Source organism: Pelophylax lessonae, assembly GCF_965119305.1.
Source record: "Pelophylax lessonae genome assembly, chromosome: 1".
NCBI classification, from domain to species: domain Eukaryota; kingdom Metazoa; phylum Chordata; class Amphibia; order Anura; family Ranidae; genus Pelophylax; species Pelophylax lessonae.
In genome coordinates this window covers 62,436,097-62,459,466 of record NC_138768.1, presented here as the reverse complement: position 1 = coordinate 62,459,466, position 23,370 = coordinate 62,436,097, and the positions used below count along the sequence as shown (strand labels likewise).

Sequence of the window (23,370 nt, the reverse complement as noted above, 5' to 3'; positions counted from 1 at the left end):
TATTCTGTGCTGTTCATAACCTGTGCAGAGAGGAAAGCAGTGGGAGGGACCCATCAGACTCCACCCACTACAGACTGCCAGCAAAAAACTGCAGGAGGGGCGGAGACAAGACCAGTCACGCTGCACAGGGAGAGAGAGCAGCAGTGAGTGGTCTTTATTACAGGAAGCTCCAGCACAGAGGGAAAGTCTCACACTGGATCACTGCACAGATCTGGAAGAAATAACAAAGCACACCAAGATTCAAGGAAGTATACACAGGACTCTTGTGTTTAAACACTATTTGAGTTTAGTTTTATGGCATATCTAAGGCCGAACAGTGTGAGTGAGGTGCTAGGACCTCTGTCAGATTTGCATTGCTCCCCCATCAGGAGATTAAATCCCTCTATTTGTCCAGGTGACCAGTGACACCAAGAATGGAAGCCAAAATTTTGAGTTGTCACCGGAGCAGGACAGTTTCTATGTTGGCCTTTCCCTCATTTGGAAAGATTTCCTTTTACTTCTTGATATGTCTACAGATCAGGAAGTGAAGGGAAATATTCTAAATGGGACACAGATGGCAAAAAAACATACCTTTTAATTATATGTTAGTCTATCCAAATAAAAATAAATAACTAAATAAATAAATAAATAAAAGTTTGATTTATATGTATTTAAAGTATATTTAAACCCAAGATATAAAACCCTGTCAAGTTTATTTATATATATATATAATCCAATGTGGAGATTTTTCTTTACCTACTGTCTAAGGACACTGCAGGAATATAGAGGAAATTTCTCTAAGGCCCCTTTCACACTATTGCAACGCAATTTTGCCGCGATTTCGGCAAAGCATGGGCAAGGCTATATGCCTCAAAATGCATTAAAATCGCAGCAAAGTAGTGCAGGAACTACTTTGAAGTCGGTGCGACTTCAAAACGCACTGATATGAATGGGGCTCATTGAAAATAATGGAAAACGACTTGTCATGCGATTTTGCGGTCCAAAATCGCGGGACAAGTCGCACTAGTGTGAATGGGGCCTAAAGTATAGGAAATGCTCTTTAAGACAGCTGTCACCAGAATTTCTTCTCTATTCCTGTTTGGTAACTCAGCTCAAGACTATTTTGACAATAGTCACTTGGACAGATAGAGAAGATGTATTTCCACAATGCAGGCACAGGCAGCAATAGAAACTTGGCAGGGTTTCTAATAATGCCCCACTCTATTCAAAACAAAAAACAAAATAGATTTAGATACACTTTCTGGAGTTATTTACTCACTTTAAATTACTTTCTGGTGTTATTTCCACATTGTTACATGCTTGTGCTTCCATATTTTGTGCCACTGTAGTAAAAATAAAGAATTAAAGATTACCCACTAGAGGGAGCTCTGTACATGGTTCAGTCTCAATTAGCATCCCTGCATAAAGGGAATGAACAATCGTAATAAAGTCTCTTGCTAATTTATCCTGTCAAGTCAGCAGGTGTTCAGTAGGGGTCCTCACTAGCATACTGATCGATAGTCTCAAGAGGGAGATATCAAATCTGCAATTTAAACCTGAGCATTCAGATTTGTCAAGTAATTCTCCAATACCTTTACTTGCAATTGCTATCATTCACTTTCTGTGACGTCTAGAGTAGTGATGATCCGAACACATCCCTGTTCGGTTTGCACCAGAACATCTCGAACAGGGGAAATGTTCTAGCAAACATGTGAACTCCATTAAAGTCTATGGGACAGTAACATGAAAAATCAAGTCCTAATTTTAAAGGTTTGAATGCAAGTTGTTGGCCAAAAAAAGTGTATGGGGACCTGGATACTGCCCTGGGGGACATGAATCAATGCAAAAATGTTTTTTTAAAACAATTGTTTTTGCAGGAGCAGTAATTTTAATAATGCTTAAAGTGAAATAATAAAAATGAAAAATTCCTTTAAATATCGTGCCCGGGGGCCCCCCTTAATGTGCCTGTAAAGTAGTGCATCTGTACGATGTATGTAGCCTGCTGCAGCAATACTGACATTTCTAAAGGAAAAAAATTTCATTTACAGGGAGGGGATCATGTTCTGCTTCAGTATGTCACAGTAAAAGTTGGCCCCACCATACCCACATGTAGATGGGGACAGGGGTCTGTTCCCGACAACCGTGGGCTGTGGTTGTGGGGGTCTGCGGGGGAGGCTTATCTGAATCTGGAAGCCCCCTTTAACAAGGGGGCCCCCAGATCCCAGCCCCCCCATGTGAATGGATATCGGGTACATCATACCCCTACCCATTCACCAAAAAAGTGTACAATAAAATAAAGACAAAAGCCAGTTTTGGACAAGTCCTTTATTAAAAAATAAAAATAAAAAAATAGTGTCCCCCGATGATCACGTCGCCCACAACCGAAAAAGAGAAAAAAAAAGAAGCTCCTGCTTCTCAAGACACCTCCCACGCTAATGAGCTGTTTGAGTTTGACAGCTCTTTTATAGGGATCTAACGTCATGAGCGCCCCATAATCCACTGCTCAGGTGCAGTGAATAAATTACATGATGTCATGAAGCAGGAGCTTCTTTTTTTTTTTGGTTGCGGGCAGGCGACGTGATCATCAGGGGACACAATTTTTTTTTTTTTTAAATAAAGGACATGTCCAAAACTGTTTTTTTTTTGTACACTTTTTTGGTGAATGGGTAGGGGTATGATGTACCCGAGGAGGCGATATCCTGCCTCCTCATCACCTGATATAAACCCAATATTGCGGCGCAATGCACGCGATTGCAACACGGTATTATGGCAATGAGAGGTTTAAATCAGGTGTGAGGAGAAGACACTGTGCCCAGTGATCTTTGCCTTCTTCAATGTTGTTCAGGTAGATCTCCACCTCTTTAAGTTTGCCTACCCCTGACCTGAACTATATTGTGAATCTGCAGTGGGCAGAGATGGCAAATACCTAGACTAAGACAAACGGATGAGATAAGTGCTGTTGGTCTTCAAAGAGAATCAATGGTGAACCAATAGAAAATTGCCAGTAAATTGTGCTGGCAGGTGTACCATTGGACATATTTTAAATTGTGTTTAATTCCATTGTATCCAAACCCTAAAACACAAATGTAATATACAGTATCTCATAAGTGAGTACACCCCTTATATTTTTGTAAATATTTTATTATATCTTTTCATGTGACTACACTGAAGAAATTACACTTTGCTACAATGTAAAGTAGTGAGTGTACAGCTTGTATAACAGTGTAAATTTGCTGACCGCTCAAAATAACTCAACACACAGCCATTAATGGCTAAACCGCTGGCAACAAAAGTGAGTACACCCCTAAGTGGAAATGTCCAAATTGGGTCCAAAGTGTCAATATTTTGTGTGGCCACCATTCTTTTATAGCACTGCCTTAACCCTCTTGGGCATGCAATTCACCAGAGCTTCACAGGTTGCCACTGGAGTCCTCTTCCACTCCTCCATGACGATATCACAGAGCTGGTGGATGTTAAAAACCTTGCGCTCCTCGACCTTCCGTTTAAGGATGCCCCACAGATGCTCAAAAGGGTTTAGGTCTGGAGAAATGCTTGGCCAGTCCATCACCTTTACCCTTAGCTTCTTTGGTCGTCTTGGAGGTGTTTTTGGGGTCGTTATGTTGGAATTCTGCCCTGTGGCCCAGTCTCTGAAGGGAGGGGATCATACTCTGCTTCACCATGTTGGCATTCATGGTTCTCTCAATAAACTGTAGCTCCCCAGTGCTGGTAGCACTTATGCAGCCCCAGACCATGACACTCTCACCACCATGCTTGACTGTAGGCAAGACACACTTGTGTTTGGACTCCTCACCTGGTTTTCGCCACACACGCTTGACACCATCTGAACCATACAAGTTTATTTTGGTCTCATCAGACCACAGGACACGATTCCAGTCATCCATGTCCTTAGTCTGCTTGTCTTCAGCAAACTGTTTGCAGGCTTTCTTGTGCATCATCTTTACAAGAGGCTTCCTTCCAGGATGACAGCCATGCAGACCAATTTGATGAAGTGTACGGCGTATGGTCTGAGCACTGACAGGCTGACCCCCCACCCCTTCAACCTCTGCAGCAATGCCGGCAGCACTCATACTTCTATTTAACAAAGACAACCTCTGGATATGACGCTGAGCATGTGCACTCAACTTCTTGTCCTGTTAAACCGCTGTATGGTCTTGGCCACCGTTCTGCAGCTCAGTTTAAGGGTCTTGGCAATCTTCTTATAGCCTAGGCCATCTTTATGTAGAGCAACAATTCTTTTTTTTAGATCCTCAGAGAGTTCTTTGACATGAGGTGCCATGTTGAACTTCCAGTGACCAATGTGAGAAAGTGAGAGCAATAACACTGAATTTAACACACGTCCTCCCCATTCACACCTGAGACCTCGTAACACTAATGAGTCACATGACCCCGGGGAGGGAAAATGGCTAATTGGGCCCAATTTGGAAATTTCCACTTAGGGGTGTACTCACTTTTGTTGCCAGTGGTTTAGACATTAATGGCTGTAATGGAGCTATTTTAGGGAAGCAGCAAATTTACACTGTTATACAAGCTGTACATTAACTACTTTACATTGTAGCAAAGTGTCATTTCTTCAGTGTTGTTACATGCAAAGATATAATAAATTATTTACAAAAATTTGAAGGGTGTATTCACCTTTGTGAGACACTGTACGTAGTATCATATCATCTATGAAGGTGCAAGACCTGGGGTGTCCAGACATTAGGCCTGTGGAACATAATCGATGCATCGCGATGCAACCCTTCGTGATTCTGCATCGATTCGGGGTGACTGCAAAATCGATTTCTAATGACGTCAGTTCCGGGGGTGGGGCTTGATGAGAATGGCGGCGGCGGCCGGCTTGTGGAACATGGTGCTCCTCGTGGGAGAGGAGGAGAACGGAGCTATCAGCGCTCTGGACCCGGGAGGGGTTGGGGGCGGCCGCGGCCTTCCCAGCCGGAGATGGGACGATGGAGGATGAGGAGGCCTCGTCCAAGTCGGAGGAGAAGCGGCAGAGCCAGGTGAGGGGGCGGACAGGGGGAGCCGGACTATCTGGCATGGTCACAGCACAATGTCACTGTATAGTATACATATCCTCAATATACTGTGATACATATGTATTCCTCCTCATTTACCCTTCACTGTATACATATCTTCTAATCTCCTCAGTATACTAATCTATATACATTTTCTCCATATACACTGATCTATAAACATATCCTCTATATACTGTTCTGTATATACCCTTCACCGTATACATATACTCCCATATACCCTCACCTCCTGTATCCACCACCATACCTGTCCCTCTCCCTGTATACTGTACCCCCCCCCCACCATACCTGTCCCCATCCCTGTATACTGTACCCCCCACCATACCGCTCCCCATCCCTGTATAATGTACCCCCCACCATACCGGTCCCCATCCCTGTATACTGTACCCCCCACCATACCATTCCCTGTATACTGTACCCCCCCACCACACCTGTCCCCATCCCTGTATACTGTACCCACCACCATACCTGTCCCCATCCCTGTATACTGTACCCACCACCATACCTGTCCCCATCCCTGTATACTGTACCCCCCACAATACCTGTCCCCATCCCTGTATACTGTACCCCCCACCATACCTGTCCCCATCCCTGTATACTGTACCCCCCACCATACCTGTCCCCATCCCTGTATACTGTACCCCCCACCATACCTGTCCCCATCCCTGTATACTGTACCCCCCACAATACCTGTCCCCATCCCTGTATACTGTACCCCCCACCATACCTGTCCCCATCCCTGTATACTGTACCCCCCACCATACCTGTCCCCATCCCTGTATACTGTACCCCCCACCATACCTGTCCCCATCCCCTTATACTGTACCCCCCACCATACCTGTCCCCATCCCTGTATACTGTACCCTCCACCATACCTGTCCCCATCCCTGTATACTGTACCCTCCACCATACCTGTCCCCATCCCTGTATACTGTACCCTCCACCATACCTGTCCCCATCCCTGTATACTGTACCCTCCACCATACCTGTCCCCATCCCTGTATACTGTACCTCCCTGTCTATACTCCATCCCTATTTACTGTACCCCTTCCATATCCTTTCTCATCACTGTTGTGTACTGTACAGGGACAGCACAAAGACTCAATGAAAGTACGCTGGATTCCTTTTAAAAGCACACAATACTTTCATTATTTTTCATTTCTTGTGCTTTCCTTGCAAACGGATAAACAGTAAAATATTAGTACTAGACCAAATGTAACCAATAAAGATGATTTCTAGGAATAATCTTCCCGCTTCCCAGCACATTGTGTACAAGGAGAATTTATCAAGAAAATATTGTGACTGTGTCACTGAGTCTAGAGTTAGAACACATAAAAGTGCCAGGTATGACAGTTTTCAGAGTTTTATGGATCCATAATCCCTATTTGAAGGAGCCTCATCAGTCTATCCCTGAGGAGACCCCCATACAAAGCCATGTATATAATATATATCACATCCCTGATATCCCTGAGGAGCAGTGGTGTATGGAGGTCTCCTCAGGGATATCCAGGATGTGATATATGTATGGGGGTCTCCTTAGGGATGTGATATATATATATATATATATATATATATATATATATACATGGCGGTGTATGGGGGTATCCTCAGGGATGTGATATATACATGGCGGTGTATGGAGGTCTCCTCAGGGATGTGATATATACATGGCGGTGTATGGGGGTCTCCTCAGGGATGTGATATATACATGGCGGTATATGGGGGTCTCCTCAGGGATGTGATATAATACATGGTTGGGTTACACCACCATGTATTATATCACATCCCTGAGGAGACCCCCATATACCGCCATGTATATATCACATCCTGGATATTCCTGAGGAGACCTCCATATACCGCCATGTATTTATCACATCCCTGAGGAGACCTCCTATATGTTTGCAGTGCACTATGCAGGGCTTGCAGGCCATGAGGGTCCAGGGAAGTGTCCTTTAAAAGCAAATGAAAATAAAAATGATTCTTTAATTTGTGACTGCTTGATTGTTTGTTTTTTTTTAAAAAGTTTTGAAAACCATTGGGCAGTGGGCTGGGCATGGGCATTGGGCAGTAATCGTGATGCATCGCGGAATCGAATCGTATCGAATCGTGACCCTAATAATCGTAATCGAATTGAATCGTGAGGTAGGTGAAGATGCGCAGCCCTACCAGACATATTTTTTTTATCATTTTGTAAATTTACCTGGACATCTCCTATGGTGATATACGTATATAAGTTTTTTTTCTCTTTGAATAAGCTCAGTAAAGGATTTTTTCCATAAATTAAAAGTAGGTGGAATAGGACCTATCCATTTTTGGGCTAAAGGGTTCCACAAATGAAATAGCAATCAAATATTAAACATATACACCCGAGACATGAAGGTCTTTTCATCAACCCTAAGATATACTAAATTTTTAAGTCAAAAGTTTTCTTGAAAAGGGCCGGCATGTTTGAAGTGTGTGTGTGAGAACCATTGTCTTACTCCATAGATACAGTGGAGAGATAAGCGTAACCATCTTGGGACGTGAAATGTGTTATTTACAGAATTTCCTTAAATAAATTAATTTATTGCAGCCATCACATCCAAAGATTGGTAAATGAAAAGATATTAAATTTGGTTTTAGATATGCCTTAACCTCCCTGGCGGTATGATTGTTTCCGATTTTAGGTGCTGAAAGCGGTACAATTATTTTGCTAGTAATTCTTAAGGACGAGCAGCCCAAACCAACTATTTACATATGATTTTTTTTTTACTGTGCGTTCTTCTTTATAACATCTCGGGTATGATAAAGTTTGAAACACAAAATCAAAAATTATAATATAATAAATAACTATAAATAAGTCAAAGTATATATATATATATATATGTGTGTGTGTATACATATATATATATATATATATATATACGTGTATATCTATCTATCTATCTATCTATCTATCTATCTATCTATCTATCTATCTATCTATCTATCTATCTATCTATCTATCTACTGTATATATATATATATATATATATATATAGATATATATAAAAAGTACAGTAAAACTGCAGGAAAGGGCACTGGGGGGCAAACTAATGTCAATTTATTTTATTTTGTAATGAAATCAGTGTGTTTGTGTTTTTTACTATTTGAATTTGCTGCCGGTTCCACCCCCCTGCGAGTGTCACGTCGCAGGAGACGGAAGCCGGGGCACACAGCATCGGGCGGAAGATCTGGCCGCCGTATGCTGCAGGGACACATCGCGGGATCCCGGGGACAAGGTAAGTAACCTCTACCAGGATCCAGCGATGCTCCCTGGTGGTACCCCGAGTGTGGCTCGGGGTTACCGCTAATGGCAGTGAAATCCCATCCCGAGTCACACTCGGGAATACCGCTAAGGAGGTTAAAGTGGTTGTAAAGTCAGAAGATTTTTTATTCTAATGCATTCTATGCATTAAGATAAAAAGCCTTCTTTGTACAGCAGCCCCCCTAATACTTACCTGAGCCCCCTCTCTATCCAGTGATGTCCACAAGTGCCTCGGCCGTTGGGACTCTCCCTCCTGATTGGCCATTGGCCAATTGACTCCCACTGCTGTCAATCAAACTCAGTTAGCCAATCAGGAGAGGGGGCGGGGCCAAACTGCAACTCCATGTCTGAATGGATACACAGCTGCAGCTTAGCTCGGGTGCCCCATAGCAAGCTGTTTGTAGTGGGGGCACCTGTCAGGAGGGAGGGGCCAGGAGCTCCAGCCAGGGGCTCGAGAAGAGGAGGATCCGGGCTGCTCTGTGCAAAACCAACTGAGCAGAGGAGGAAAGTATAACATGTTTGTTATTTTAACCACCTTAGCGGTAATCCCGAGCGTGACTCGGGGTTGATTTTTCATTGCAGGAGCGGTAACCCCGAGTCACGCTCGGGGTGGATTGCAGAGAGCGCAGCGGAGCTTCTCTTACCTTCTCCTGGCGATCCAGCGATGATCTCTCATTGCTGCGACCGCCAGCCGAGAGTCCCGCCGCTCCTCCGTCCCTCCGTCGGTACGATCACTTCCTAGTTCCGTTCCCTGCAGCAGCAATGCTGCATGGGAGCGGAACTAGGGAGGGAAATTCAAAAAAAAAAAAAGTTGCACAAAACACAAAACACACTTTATATTATATTATATATATATATATATATATATGCATATATATATATATATGCATATATATATATATACACCGGTATATATATATATATATATATATATATGCATATATATATATATATATAATACGCACACACACACATATATATATTGATTCAATTATTGATTCAATTATAATTCATGCGTTATATATTATATATATATATATATAATCAATAATATAATTTTATTATATATATTATATATTAAATAATAAAATAATATTATTGATTCGATTATAATTCATGCGTTTGTGTTTCAAATTTATCACATCTGGGATGTCTACTAGAGTCTTGTTTTGGTCAGGTTTAAGTCAGTAATTACTAAGAATTGTAGGCCTATAATACATAACGCCAAATTTCCATGAAAATAATTGTACCGCTTTTGGTATGTAATTCCAGACATAATCATACCGCCAGGGAGGTTAATAGAAAAAAAAAACTGAGACTTTATAATCACTTTAAGTATTTTGACTGTTAGAATAAAATAGCAAATCATCAGCCAATTTATGGTTTATCACTTTATAAATACAGTATGTCCCATAGGTGAAGATTTACTAAAACTGGTGCTCTAAGAATCTGTGCTTGGTAGCCAATCAGCTTCTAACTTCAGCTTGTTCAGTTAAGCTTTGAAAATAAAATCTAGCAGCTGATTGGTTTCTATGCAGAGTTGCACCCTCCGGTTTTAGTAATATCATTCAAGAGAAATTCCTCAAAATAAAAGTGTTACACAATAGCGAGTTTTCGCACGCGGCATCCTTGGGAAAAGGATGTCAAATGATGGCTGTTTACCGGCCTCGGAAATTCATGGATTTTTTATTTTTTTTCTTTTTTTGCAAGCCGTCTGACAATGCCTATAAAAAGGTTAAAGAGGGATTTGAGCTTAAGCTTGCATTGGCAAGTGCTATTTTCAGTTTATATAAGGTCGTACGGCAGCTTCTATATTTAGCCATGTTAATAAAAAACGATTCTTCATCATTATACCGGCTTAGGAAGCATAAATCACATATGGCTGAACAAATCTAGAAGGGAGTAAGGTGATTCATGGCTGTAATCCTTAGTTATATGAAGTCACATTAAATCTTTGTTTCCTCAGCCTTTGATTTCACTGTGTTGTTTGATTGTCTACAATGATGTCCATCCCTGGCACATGCAATGCACAGACACAAATCTTTAATAAGTTTAGAGCAGCTGAACACAGTTTTGTTTGCTTTGTTTGGATTCCAAATCCTTATTTGCTGTTTTCCAAAAGGGTTACAACAAACCGAATACACGGGTTTAGCTTGTAATTTTATCTGAAAATGATTGTCACTGTAATTCTGGGAGCGAATAGGAAGTAATTTTGGAGTTCAGGCAAAAGCAGAATTTATTTTAGATGTGCTTTCTGTACAACTTATAATAATGTTTACTGAAGTCCTTGAAGGAGAAACAGTCAGAATGAACAGGCTGCATGTAATTTAATCCCAGAGCTGTGCACCTTTGTCTTCTAGGTGACTTCTCCCTATAAATCTTAGTGTACTCATTTTTTTTAATGCTCTAGCTGCAACACTCACCTTCAATCTAGAGCAGTCATCTTCAGTACCTCTTCTTTGCTATAAAATGTCCCCAGTCTTCTGGGCTGCACGACACCCAGGGGTTGATTTACTAAGGGCAAATAAACTGTGAACTTTGCAAAGTGCAGAAGGAGCAGTGCTACTATCCATACAGTTCACCAATAAACGAGCTCCCGGGTTCCCGATCCACAGCCGATTAACTGATTAAATTTATGAAACTCGGTTTTATTTATAAAGACGTTCAGAATGGCTAAATCTGTGTCTGTAGTGCGTGTTCAACCCTAATACCATAAATAACAACATATTATTACATTTTTACTCCAGGAGTATATCATTCGTTTGGAAATTCTAGCGAAATGTTTACCCACTTCCCGCCCGCCCTATCGGCAAATGACAGCAGGAAGGTGGTTACATTATCCAGACCGAACGTCATATGACGGCCGCAGGATAATGCGCTCTGCACGCTCCCTGGCTCCTAGAGACCGCATCTCCAATTCCGGTAAAGACATAGTAAATAGGAAGTGCTGTTGATCGGCTTTCCTCAGTTCGTGCCTGACAGGCATGAGTAGAGAACTTTTTGACCTTTTGCCACATTTCAGGCTTCAAACATAAAGGTATAAAACTGTATTTTTTTGTGAAGAATCAACAATAAGTGGGACACAATCATGAAGTGGAATGAAATTTATTGGATATTTCAAACTTTTTTAACAAATAAAAAACTGAAAAATTGGGCGTGTAAAATTATTCAGCCCCCTTAAGTTAATACTTTGTAGCGCCACCTTTTGCTGCGATTACAGCTGTAAGTCGCTTGGGGTATGTCTCTATCAGTTTTGCACATCGAGAGAAATCGAGAGAAATTTTTGCCCATTCCTCCTTGCAAAACAGCTCGAGCTCAGTGAGGATGGATGGAGAGCGTTTGTGAACAGCAGTTTTCAGTTCTTTCCACAGATTCGCGATTGGATTCAGGTCTGGACTTTGACTTGGCCATTCTAACACCTGGATATGTTTATTTGTTAACCATTCCATTGTAGATTTTGCTTTATGTTTTGGATCATTGTCTTGTTGGAAGACAAATCTCCATCCCAGTCTCAGGTCTTTTGCAGACTCCATCAGGTTTTCTTCCAGAATATTTGGCTCCATCCATCTTCCCATCAATTTTAACCATCTTCCCTGTCCCTGCTGAAGAAAAGCAGGCCCAAACCATGATGCTGCCACCACATGTTTGACAGTGGGGATGGTGTGTTCAGGGTGATGAGCTGTGTTGCTTTTACACCAAACATAACATTTTGCATTGTTGCCAAAAAGTTTGATTTTGGTTTCATCTGAGCAGAGCACCTTCTTCCACATGTTTGGTGTGTCTCCCAGGTGGCTTGTGGCAAACTTTAAATGACACTTTTTATGGATATCTTTAAGAAATGGCTTTCTTCTTGCCACTCTTCCATAAAGGCCAGATTTGTGCAGTATACGACTGATTGTTGTCCTATGGACAGAGTCTCCCACCTCAGCTGTAGATCTCTGCAGTTCATCCAGAGTGATCATGGGCCTCTTGGCTGCATCTCTGATCAGTCTTCTCCTTGTATGAGCTGAAAGTTTAGAGGGACGGCCAGGTCTTCGTAGATTTGCAGTGGTCTGATACTTCTTCCATTTCAATATTATCGCTTGCACAGTGCTCCTTGGGATGTTTAAAGCTTGGGAAATCTTTTTGTATCCAAATCCGGCTTTAAACTTCTCCACAACAGTATCTCGGAACTGCCTGGCGTGTTCCTTGTTCTTCATGATGCTCTCTGCGCTTTAAATGGACCTCTGAGACTATCACAGTGCAGGTGCATTTATACGGAGACTTGATTACACACAGGTGGATTCTATTTATCATCATTAGTCATTTAGGTCAACATTGGATCATTCAGAGATCCTTAGTCCCCTTTCACATAGGGGCGACGCTACTTCCAGGGGCGACCTCCATAACATTGAAGTCTAAGGCGGTCACCTCCTGGTCGCCCCAAAGAAGCTCCGGACCATTTTTCTAAGTCGGAGCGACTCATGTCGCTCCTATTAGAACGGGTCCGCAGCTTCCCTATGGAAGGCGACCTGCGGCGACCTGTGAGGCGACCAGGTCGCCTCACAGGTCGCCTAAGTGTGAACCGGGGCTCACTGAACTTCTGGAGAGAGTTTGCTGCACTGAAAGTAAAGGGGCTGAATAATTTTGCACGCCCAATTTTTCAGTTTTTTATTTGTTAAAAAAGTTTGAAAATTTTGTTCCACTTCATGATTGTGTCCCACTTGTTGTTGATTCTTCACAAAAAATTACAGTTTTATATCTTTATGTTTGAAGCCTGAAATGTGGCAAAAGATCGAAAAGTTCAAGGGGGCCGAATACTTTCGCAAGGCACTGTATATAAATAAAGTGCAGCGCTATTAAATATGATTGATTATAAGGTGCCAAATGCATCATACCTTATCTAGGTATTTTTTGGTATTTTGTATTTTATTTTATTAATATTTTTATCATTATTATTATTATTTTTTTACACACTTTTTTTTTTTTTTCTCTGCAAGGAGAGAGAGATATGATATATCTCTCTTATCCATTCACAGAGAGAGAAAATACAGGGGTGGGCTTCATAGTGACTGATCACTGTGATAGCCAATCAGAGGCTATCTCAGCGATTACAAGAAACACTCACCCAAAGTCACGTTTTGGAGATATTTACTATACCTGTAGGTAGGCCTTATTATAGGCTTACTAATAGGTATAATCAACCAAGGGAGTTTACCCCCGCTTCAAAATGTCCAGACACGACTTTATTCCAATAAAAGTCAAGAGGACAATCCTAAGAGTAGCCAACATGTTTCAGGAGTCCATAAATGCCCTCTTCATCAGGGAATGAAATTGGCTGCCAAACCAGCTGCTGACAAGACCCATGCATGTAATCATAGTAGAAGAAATACCAATAACCTATTCGCAATTGTGCTATAGCTAAATAATGGCTACAGTGCGGCCGATCTTTGCTGGGAGGCTGTCATATGACATCCTCCTTTGCTCCCACTGTCTGTGCACCCCCCGTGGTGCACATCAGCAGTAATCTGTGATCGCTGTGTCCTTTGAATGCGGCTGATCACAGATTGGGGTAAAGAGCCAATTACGGCAGCTCTTTACCACGCGATCAGCTGTGTCCAATCACAATTTACATTTACAATGTACATAGGATTTGTCGTTTATCAGAAATCCTCCCCTTACAAGAGCGAGTGAGGAGAGGAGAGCTGAAAACCGATAAATCCACACAGGGAACATCTATACTGACAATCAGTGTCCTGATTATCAGTGCAGTCCCAACAGTGCCCACCAGTGCTGCCAATCTGTGCCCACCAGTGTTGCCAATCAGTGCCAATTAGTGCCCATCAGTGATGCCTGTCAGTGACCATCAGTGCAGCCTATCAATGCCCATCAGTGCAGCCTATCAGTGCCCATTAGTGCAGCCTAATCAATGCCCATCAGTCCAGCCTTATCAATGCTGTCCCATCAGTGCACAGTGAAGGAGGGAAATTACTTATTTACAAGATTTTCTAACATTTTTTTGGTCTTTTTTGGCTTGTTTAGCAAAACATAAAAAAAACACAGTGGTAATTAAATACCGCCAATAGAAAGCTCTATGTGTCAAAAAAAAAAAAAAAATTATAACAGTTTCGTTTGGGATCAATGTTGCATGACCGTGCAATTGTAATTCAAAGTGCGACAGCGCTAAAAGCTGAAAATTGGCCTTGCCAGGAAGTGGGTGAAAGTGCCCTGAAGGCAAATGGTTAAAGATCCAGTACACCTCTAGTCCATTCATATTGTTTTCAATCGCTGATGAAGGGTGTCATTTTTAGACCCCTGAAACATGTTAAATACTCTGTGGATTGTCGCCCTGATTTTTTTGGAATAAAGTCATATCTGGACCTTTTAGAAGGGGCGTGGAGCTTCAATTTACATTTTTGTTACAGTCACCACATCTAAGGACTGGTAAACTGCAATATATTACATTTTCATTTTTGGGTTTAGGTTTGCTTTAACTCACACGTGTCAAACACAAGGCCTCAGGGCCAAATCCGGCCCTCCAGGCCATTTCATGTGCCCCTTGCACCTCTCCTGCAGCGGCAGCAACCCCTTTATTGTTGCCCACACCTTGTCTCAGCAATTAGCAGCAGAGAGGAGGACAGAACTCTTCCACCAGATCCTGCACCTCTCCATGCAGCCATAGAGAGGCTCGTATCTACCCCTCTCTTCCCTGTCTCAGAAGTCCACAACGAAGAGGAAGATAGAACTCCTCCTACAGATCTTGCACCTTTCTGTACACCTTCTGCAGCACCCCCTCCTATCCACTTCCCCTAGTCTTAGCATTCAGTAGACTCTAGCTCTCCTCTGGTCCCCCTCCAGACTTTTCACTTTCTGCTTCCCAGCTCCCTCCTAGCCAGGGGCGTAACTTCAGGGGTTGCAATTGCAACTGGGCCCCATGCTCCAGGGGGCCTGTGTGGCTCCCCTGTACACCTGGATAGGAGGGGCAGAGGGGGGCAGCATGTAGAGAAATCACTGTCCTCCTTATTCCTCCTAGCAAGGGGCGTAACTTCAGGGGTTGCAATTGCAACTGGGCCCCATGCTCCAGGGGGCCTGTGTGGCTCCCCTGTACACCTGGATAGGAGGCGCGGAGGGGGGCAGCATGTAGAGAAATCACTGTCCTCCTTTTTCCTCCTGTAGCTGCAGGAGGAAAATGGAGGAGATTGGTTCCTCTGTATGCTGCTCCCGCCACTCCTCATATCCAGCTCACTTGTGTTCTGATGTGTCTGGGACCCTGTGTGCTCCCCTGCCCCCCTACTGTGCTGCCCCCCCCCCCCCCCCATTATGCTCCCTTCCCTCTCCTGCCAGCTGCTGCAGGGGATGTGTCACAATAGAGAACCAGGAAGGGGTCGGTTAATATGTAATTTACCGACTACTTCCTTTTCTGAATAGACAGAGTCATTGTCAGTGACATTGTACAAAAATAAAATAAAATGATAAAAAATAATACTTTAAAATACCAAAAATGAAAATCTACTGACACCAGTGGGTAAACTTCCAGGATCGCAAAGGTCACACTTGCGACCGGGCCCTGGCATTCCACCACCGTGGGGAGGGCCCAGTATGGCAGGAAGGGGGCCCACTGCAGAACTTGTGAAAGGGTCCCTCTGCGGGACTGTAATAAAAGGCCCCGCAATGCCCCAGGATCAGTGGGAAGAGCCCCAGGCTTGAAGGGAAGGGCCCCGGCCAGAGGTCCGGGGGGCCCTTCATGGTTTCTTGCACCGGGGCCCTGAAGGTTTTAGTTACGCCTCTGGTCCCAGCTTCTTCCCGGCAGCAGCACAAGGTAAGGGGGTGCACTGTGATGTAAGGGGGTGAGAGACTCTTGACTTCTGATGGTGGGGGGTGCTTGATATCTGATGCAAGGGGGCTCTGGACATCTAGTCTTACAGATACAACTGGCCCTTTGAGGACAACCATAATGCTGATTCGGCCCGCAATTAAATTAAGTTTGACACTCCTGCTTCATATAATTTGACTGTATATATTAAAAGATGAAACTCCCAAATTCTCGTTTGCAAAGTACACATATATATATATATATACATACTGTATATATAGTATTTATGTTCTAAGAGATGCAGCTAAGGTTATGAAAGAACATAAGCTTTATTTAATATGTTCATAAACATGGAATCAGCGATCGATCTCTGTGAAATATTTCTCAAAACCCCACGTGGAATCTGAAAATAGAAAACACGGAGTTGAATGAGTATTTATCAATACCTGTCTAGGCTGCAGGTGCATTGTTCCGGAATGTTCCCAGCTCTGCAGCGTGCACCGGCGCTGCGGGAAATTGATGAAAATCATTAGGATCTTGCGCGGTCAGCACTTTGGATACAATCTATGTCATGTAGATGCACAAATCTCAATTAGGTAAAAATAGTAAAGGGCCAAAATATAAAATATACATGGTAAGCTACTTTTTCTGTAACTAGATAAACTTTCCACAGTTTGTGTACATGTAGTTTGTGAAGGATGCTTTAGTAAATGTCTCTAGTAGTCTCTGCTTGCATGTAGATGGCCATTACATAACATTAGTTAGAAAAAACTAAAACCATTCTTCTGGAATGAAAAAATACCCCATGCATTAAGCTGTTGAATCTGTCTCTGTGATTTGTTCTGCAGAGTTCTCAGCATGATACTTGGGAATTTTTCAATGTCAGTGAGCTGGAGATTGGTGGTTGGTACATAGGGCAGGGCAAGGGGAGGCGTTAATAGCAGCACATGAATGGGAGTGAATCGAAGAGTTTAATAATAATACATTGGGTTGATTCCCTTAAGACTTATAGAATGTGTACTTTGCAGGTGCAGTTGCTCCAGAGCTTAGAAAATGAGGTAAAGCTTCACTGTGCAAAGAATACCCAATCATGTGCAAGGAAAAAAAAAAAAAAAAACACTTTAGCATACACATGTAGCACCCTCCTAGGTCGGTGCTAGTGAGAAAGAAAAGTTTGAGCTCTGTCTGCTTACCAGATGGGTTTAGGTAAACCTATATTGTCCTCTGCCTACCAGAGAGCAGGATCTGTTAGTGAGGTCTGCTCATTGTGCTCAGAGTGCAACTCATTCTGTCTAGAGAGTGTTTCACACTGGTTCAATAGGGAGGCATGTTGGACAGTGGGAGGAAACTTGACGAATGGTTGCATAGGCTTTTGATACACTCCTGATGATTGGCAGAGGGAAAACTACCTTGGTGCATGTTGGGATACTATATAAAAGCCAGGAGCACATGTGCTTGAGGTCTTTCGGCTGGATAGCGTCCCAGAGGAAGGGGGTGGCTGCCTCCTCCTCTGTAGAGGTGCCAATGCGGCCTCAGGGAGGCATCCTGAGGGCCTGGAGAGTAGCAGTGAAGTCCAGAGAAGCTGACTGAGAGGGGAGACACTGGAAGATCTGTCTCTGCAGTACAGTGAGTACAGAATCTCGTATCAAGGGGCCTGACCTGAGGGGGGCCACCCCTGCTCCTAGGATAGTCAGTGGCTGGGTGTCAGTTGAAAGGGGATGCTAGGGAGAGTGTCCTGAAGATAAGTTATCATTCATCAAGTCGTCTTGTCAGAGAGTGAAGAGACCAAGAGACTTAACTCTTTCTACACTTGTGGCAGTGTAGATTAACAGCCTGGCTGTTCCTAATCTATACGAAGTCCTCAACCAATGTGAGTAGTTCCGTTGGAGTATCCCACTCTTCATTTCTCCTATCCCAATTACAAATAAACACACAAAAAATAAATAAACAACACCCCCTAGACTGTTTATTTGTGTGAAGAGCCGTCAGGAGCAAGGAAGGATCCAGGGACTTTATGTAAAGGTAACCGTGTGCTGGTAATCAGGGGAGCCCGTCTAAGACACTATTCAGCAGGCCCTGCGGGGACAGTGCTACACACATGTTATATGAATAAAGCCGGCACACGAAAAGTCTTCTTCCAAGTAAAATGCTTTATTCCAACATGGATAGCGGTGACAACATGACAGATGCTGACGCTTTTCGGCTTTACGCCTTCCTCATAGCCTTCCTCATAGCATCATAGTGCTACACACATGATTGGATAATGGAAGTCAGCAGAGCTTCCCCTCATTTGCTTAGTTCTAAAGCGACTGCACTTGCAAAATGCTCAGTCAATTTACCTTTAGTAAAGCAACCCCATTGTGTGCCACAATGAAACATGCTGCCAAATGTTGTATGGTTTAATAGCTGCAGGCCTCCAGGGGATTGAAGTAATCCAGCCCTCTGAACAAACAGTACTGACTTGACAATATGCAGACATAAAAATGTACAATCATGACAATCCAAAGGCCACAGATGGACAACAACAATTGTTACAATAATGGGGCAACAAATGGAAAATCTGACAGTAAATAGGCAGCAAATGGGTTATTTTGATAACATGCAAGCAGAAAAAAAGACAATAGCAAAAAATCAAGAGCAATGATCAGGCAGTTGTGACAATATATGAGCAACAAATGGGCAATCATAACTTTATGCTGGCAGCAAATGGACAGTCGTTATAATATGCATGCAACAAATGGGCAATTGGGACAAATAGTGATTAACAAACTGTTAAAATTACAACATTGCAATGCGGGGCATGGCTCTCCCCCACCCCCTCCTATTGCTTCTCATTATGTCCACCTTTTGCTGCTATTGAAGGGAGGAGGAAAACAAATCCTTCCCCACTCCATCTCTCTCTTTATCCAGCTGCATCCTCCCAATGTCACAGTCCTGGTAAGTTTCCCAGTATGCATCTGGATTATTTTTTTGTGAATTGGTACCATGTTTTCTCTACACCTTTAAGTTAGTACCATTCCAGCTGGTAAGGTGTCTTTAAAAATGAGAAATAACGGCCTGACTATAACTGAGCTAAGTTCCCTAAGGACTCATGGGTGTAAGCCATCTGGGCCTGGTGATTTGTTTACATTAAGTTTCTCCAGCCTTATTTGAACCTGTTTTTTTAGTCAACCACAGAGGTACCTTCAGTGAAACACTATTGATATTATTGTAAAACTACTGTCAGACTATCAAACCCATCTTTTTCACCTGTAAAAACTGAAGAGAAAAAATAATATAATACCTCTGCCTTTTCTCTGTAATTTGTCACCAGCTTCCCATGTTCATCGTTATGGGGCCTATTAGTTCTCTTTTTACTATTGATATATTATGAAAACATTTTGGAAATTTGTTTTACTTGCTGTAGCAATATGTTTCCTGTGTTCTATTTTAGCCTCCCCAGAATCCCCAATTGCCCCTTCCATTTCTTTTTGCATTCCATCTGATTGGCCGGAGCCGCGGTGACGTCACTCCTGTGCACGCGCGCGGGAGCCGACAGTCACGGCATGGGGCTCTGAAGGAACGGCACGAGCGGCCGTTCCTTCAGAGCGCATGCGCCAGTGACGTCACTGGATGCATGTAAGGTAAATATCTCCTAAACGGTACATGTTTAGGAGATATTTACAGTACCTATAGGTAAGCCTTATCATAGGCTTACCTATAGGTACAAGTGTCAGAGGAGGATTTACTTCCTCTTTAATACCGTGTATTGCCTCCTTTAACATCAATGACAGCTTGAAGTCTTTTGTGGTATTTGTGGATGAAGCTCTTTATCTTCTCAGATGGTAAAGCTGCCCATTCTTCCTGGCTAAAAAACTCCAGTTCCTGTAAATTCGTGGGCTGTCTTGCATGAACTGCAATTTTGAGATCTCCCCAGAGTGGCTCAATGATATTGAGGTCAGGAGACTGAGATGGCCACTCCAGAACATTCACTTTATTCTGCTGTAGCCAATGACAGGTCGACTTGGCCTTGTGTTTAGGATCATTGCCATGTTGGAATGTCCAAGTACGTCCCATGCGCAGCTTTCGGGCTGATGAATGCAAGTTTTCCTCCAGTATTTTTTGATAACATACTGCATTCATCTTGCCGTCAATTCTGACCAAATTTCCTGTGCCTTTTGCAGCTCACACATCCCCAAAACATCAGCAATCCACCTCCGTGTTTCACAGTAGGAATGGTGTACCTTTCATCATAGGCCTTGTTGACTCTCCAAATGTAGCGTTTATGGTTGTGGCCAAAAAGCTAAATTTTGGTCTCATCACTCCAAATGACTTTGTGCCAGAAGGTTTGAGGATTGTCTCTGTGCTGTTTGACGTATTGTAAGCGGGATACTTTGTGGCATTTGCGTAGTAATGGCTTTCTTCTGGGGACTCGACCATGCAGCCCATCTTTCTTTAAGTGCCTCCTTATTGTGCATCTTGAAACAGCCACACCACATGTTTTCAGAGAGTCCTGTATTTCACCTGAAGTTATTTGTGGGTTTTTCTTTGCATCCCGAACAACTTTCCTGGCAGTTGTGGCTGAAAATTTAGTTGGTCTACCTGACCGTGGTTTGGTTTCAACAGAACCCCTCATTTTCCACTTCTTGATTAAAGTTTGAACACTGCTGATTGGCATTCTCAACTCCTTGGGTATCTTTTTATATCCCTTTCCTGTTTTATACAGTTCAACTACCTTTTCCCGCAGATCCTTTGACCATTCTTTTGCTTTCCCCATGACTCAGAATCCGGAAACATCAGTGCAGCACTGGATGAAAGATGCAAGGGTTTATCAGGAGTCCAGAAACGTATTGATCTTTTATACACACACACACACACACACACTAATAACAAGCAAACAGATCACAGGTGAGGATTGTTACCTTTAATAACCATTCAAACCTCTTTATGTCAACGTGTGCGCATGTTATCAGGTCAAAATCACCAGGGTATGTAAACTTTTGATCAGGGCCATTTGGGTAGTTTCTGTTGCCATTATGATTTAAAAAGAGTAAACACAGTTGATTGATAATAAATGGCTTCAGCCTAAGCCCCCGTTCACACTAAGGCGACCTGTGAGGCGACCTGGTCGCCTCACAGGTCGCCGTAGGTCGCCTTCCATAGGAAAGCTGCGGACCCATTCTAATAGGAGCGACACAAGTCGCTCCGACTTAGAAAAAGGGTCCGGAGCTTCTTTGGGGCGACCCAGAGCGACCGTCATAGACTTCAATGTTATGAAGTCCGTGCCGGCCGCTCCGAGGTCGCGGCGTGCTGCTCGCACCGCGACCTCGGAGGTCGCCCCCCCAAGTCGGATCGCCCCAGTGTGAACGGGGCCTAACACTAACCATCAGTGAAAGAAACGTTTTTGTGTTATCATTCATATTCTCTGAAAAATGGCCAAGAAATCATAAATTCTGCCAGGGTATGTAAACTTATGAGCACAACTGTATATAGTTTTTTTTTTTATTATTGCATACTAGAGTTTTTTATGTAAGGCACTATTCAACCAATGCAAATTAAAATTCTGTTGTATGTTATTATACAGTGACAGTAAAGTCCTAAATTCTAAATGACTATCTCTCCCTTCTTGACGGTGGACAGAGCCATGAAAATTATTCCTTTATGCCCCATCAACCAGATGTACATCCAAAACCACTGGTGTCTGGTCCAAATATAGTCTAACATAACAGAAGCATTTATTTCAAACTGCATATAGTTGTTTCAGGCTAATTGGCTATCATCAGTGCAATATTTGGAAGCCATGGCTTCTATGGAGTAGGGCTTGGGACCCAATAAGACATTATAACCATACAGAATATGGTTAGAAAAAAACTAAAGCCATGGTCTTAAAACTTTTCAATACAAGGGCCACATTGCATATTTTACAAACATTCGCAGGCTGGAAAAAACCCCTCTCAGACTACTCCCTTACATCTGGGACCCCATCAGATTCTTCCCCTACATTAGGGATCCATTACATTGGGGTCCCCATCAGAGTCCCCCCTTACATCAGAAGTGAGACCATAGGCAGTCTCTGGTGACTTTATTTTTCAATCAGGGCCCATGGGGGATACGCCACTGACCCAAGCTGGACCAGTATAACTATGTATAAAATGCTACACCAGAAGAAAAAAGTGCAAGCTTTACTTTTAATATGTCCCAGTTAACTTGCACTAATTGTTCCTCTGGAGAAAAGCGCACAACCTATATACTGTATTGTGAAAAATGGATTATTTACCTAGTGCCGAAATGTTTGTGAGGATTTCACAGCGCGTCCACAATGTACTCAGCGGGTTTAATGAAAATTGATTGCTTGCTCCCCAGGAATTCTGCAATTGGAGCATATTTTGGATTAATAAGCATGTTTCCGGAGAAAAACAATAAATAACGAAATATCGCGGCATTGTGTTTGCACCACACACGCTATGTAATGGATGTCGAGGCATTAAGAATGACAAAGAAATATACAATTCTTTGCCGCAGTTGTGCAATTCATCAATTCTGTAAGTATGTTGACCTCATTGGCGTCATCCTAGACAGTAGAGTTGAGAGCAGCCAAGCCTATATATTTTTTTCTGACATACGTAAAATTATGTTTTATTAGCTTACAAATAGTATTTTTTTATCACTGTGATACTGGACTCATGATATGATTACAAGTCTGTATTGCACACCTGGAAATGTACTGCTCGGTCTACAAATACACATTATTAGCGTCTGACAGGGAACCTCGGCAATACTAATGGCATAGGGAGAGAAGAAAACTATTTTGGCTAAGTTTGCTTGGTTGTTTTTCTTCATTAAACCTGACAGTTTTCTTATCACGTTGTATCGCAAGCTCATATACAGCAAGATAGCTTGAAATGACAGGATCTCATTTGTAGGCTTTTTTTTTTTTCAAAAAACGAAATAGAAAACTTTTATGATTTTTTTTTTTGAAACTTTTGAAAACTTTTTATGTGCTTTTAGAGGCCAGTAAAGCTGATATTTCAGTTTGGAGCGGAAGATAAATTCACATTTTCTATGTGCTCCTGCAGCCTTGGGAAAAATGCCAGTATGAAGAGCAGCCTTTATTGAAGGTAAGAGCTGTTTATAGCAGCATGGTCTACAGTCACCCAGGTATGGGCTGCTCTCAGATCCCAAGAGAGGTTGCTGTTTGGAGATACGCTTGGAGGCATTTAATAGAGCAATTGCATATTTTGTGACCAAAGTTCTGCGTGATAGTGCGGCCAAAAAGCAACTCT

At 42.7% G+C, this 23,370-nt stretch overlaps 1 long non-coding RNA gene across 1 annotated transcript in view; it reads right to left on the bottom strand.

Moving 5' to 3' along the window:
* LOC309545020 overlaps positions 1-23,370 on the bottom strand; it is a 425,302-nt gene that overhangs the window by 24,449 nt on the left and 377,483 nt on the right. The window contains exon 2 of the long non-coding RNA XR_014224868.1: positions 22,365-22,455. This is a non-coding gene — a long non-coding RNA (uncharacterized lncRNA). The remainder of the gene's footprint in view (positions 1-22,364; positions 22,456-23,370) is intronic.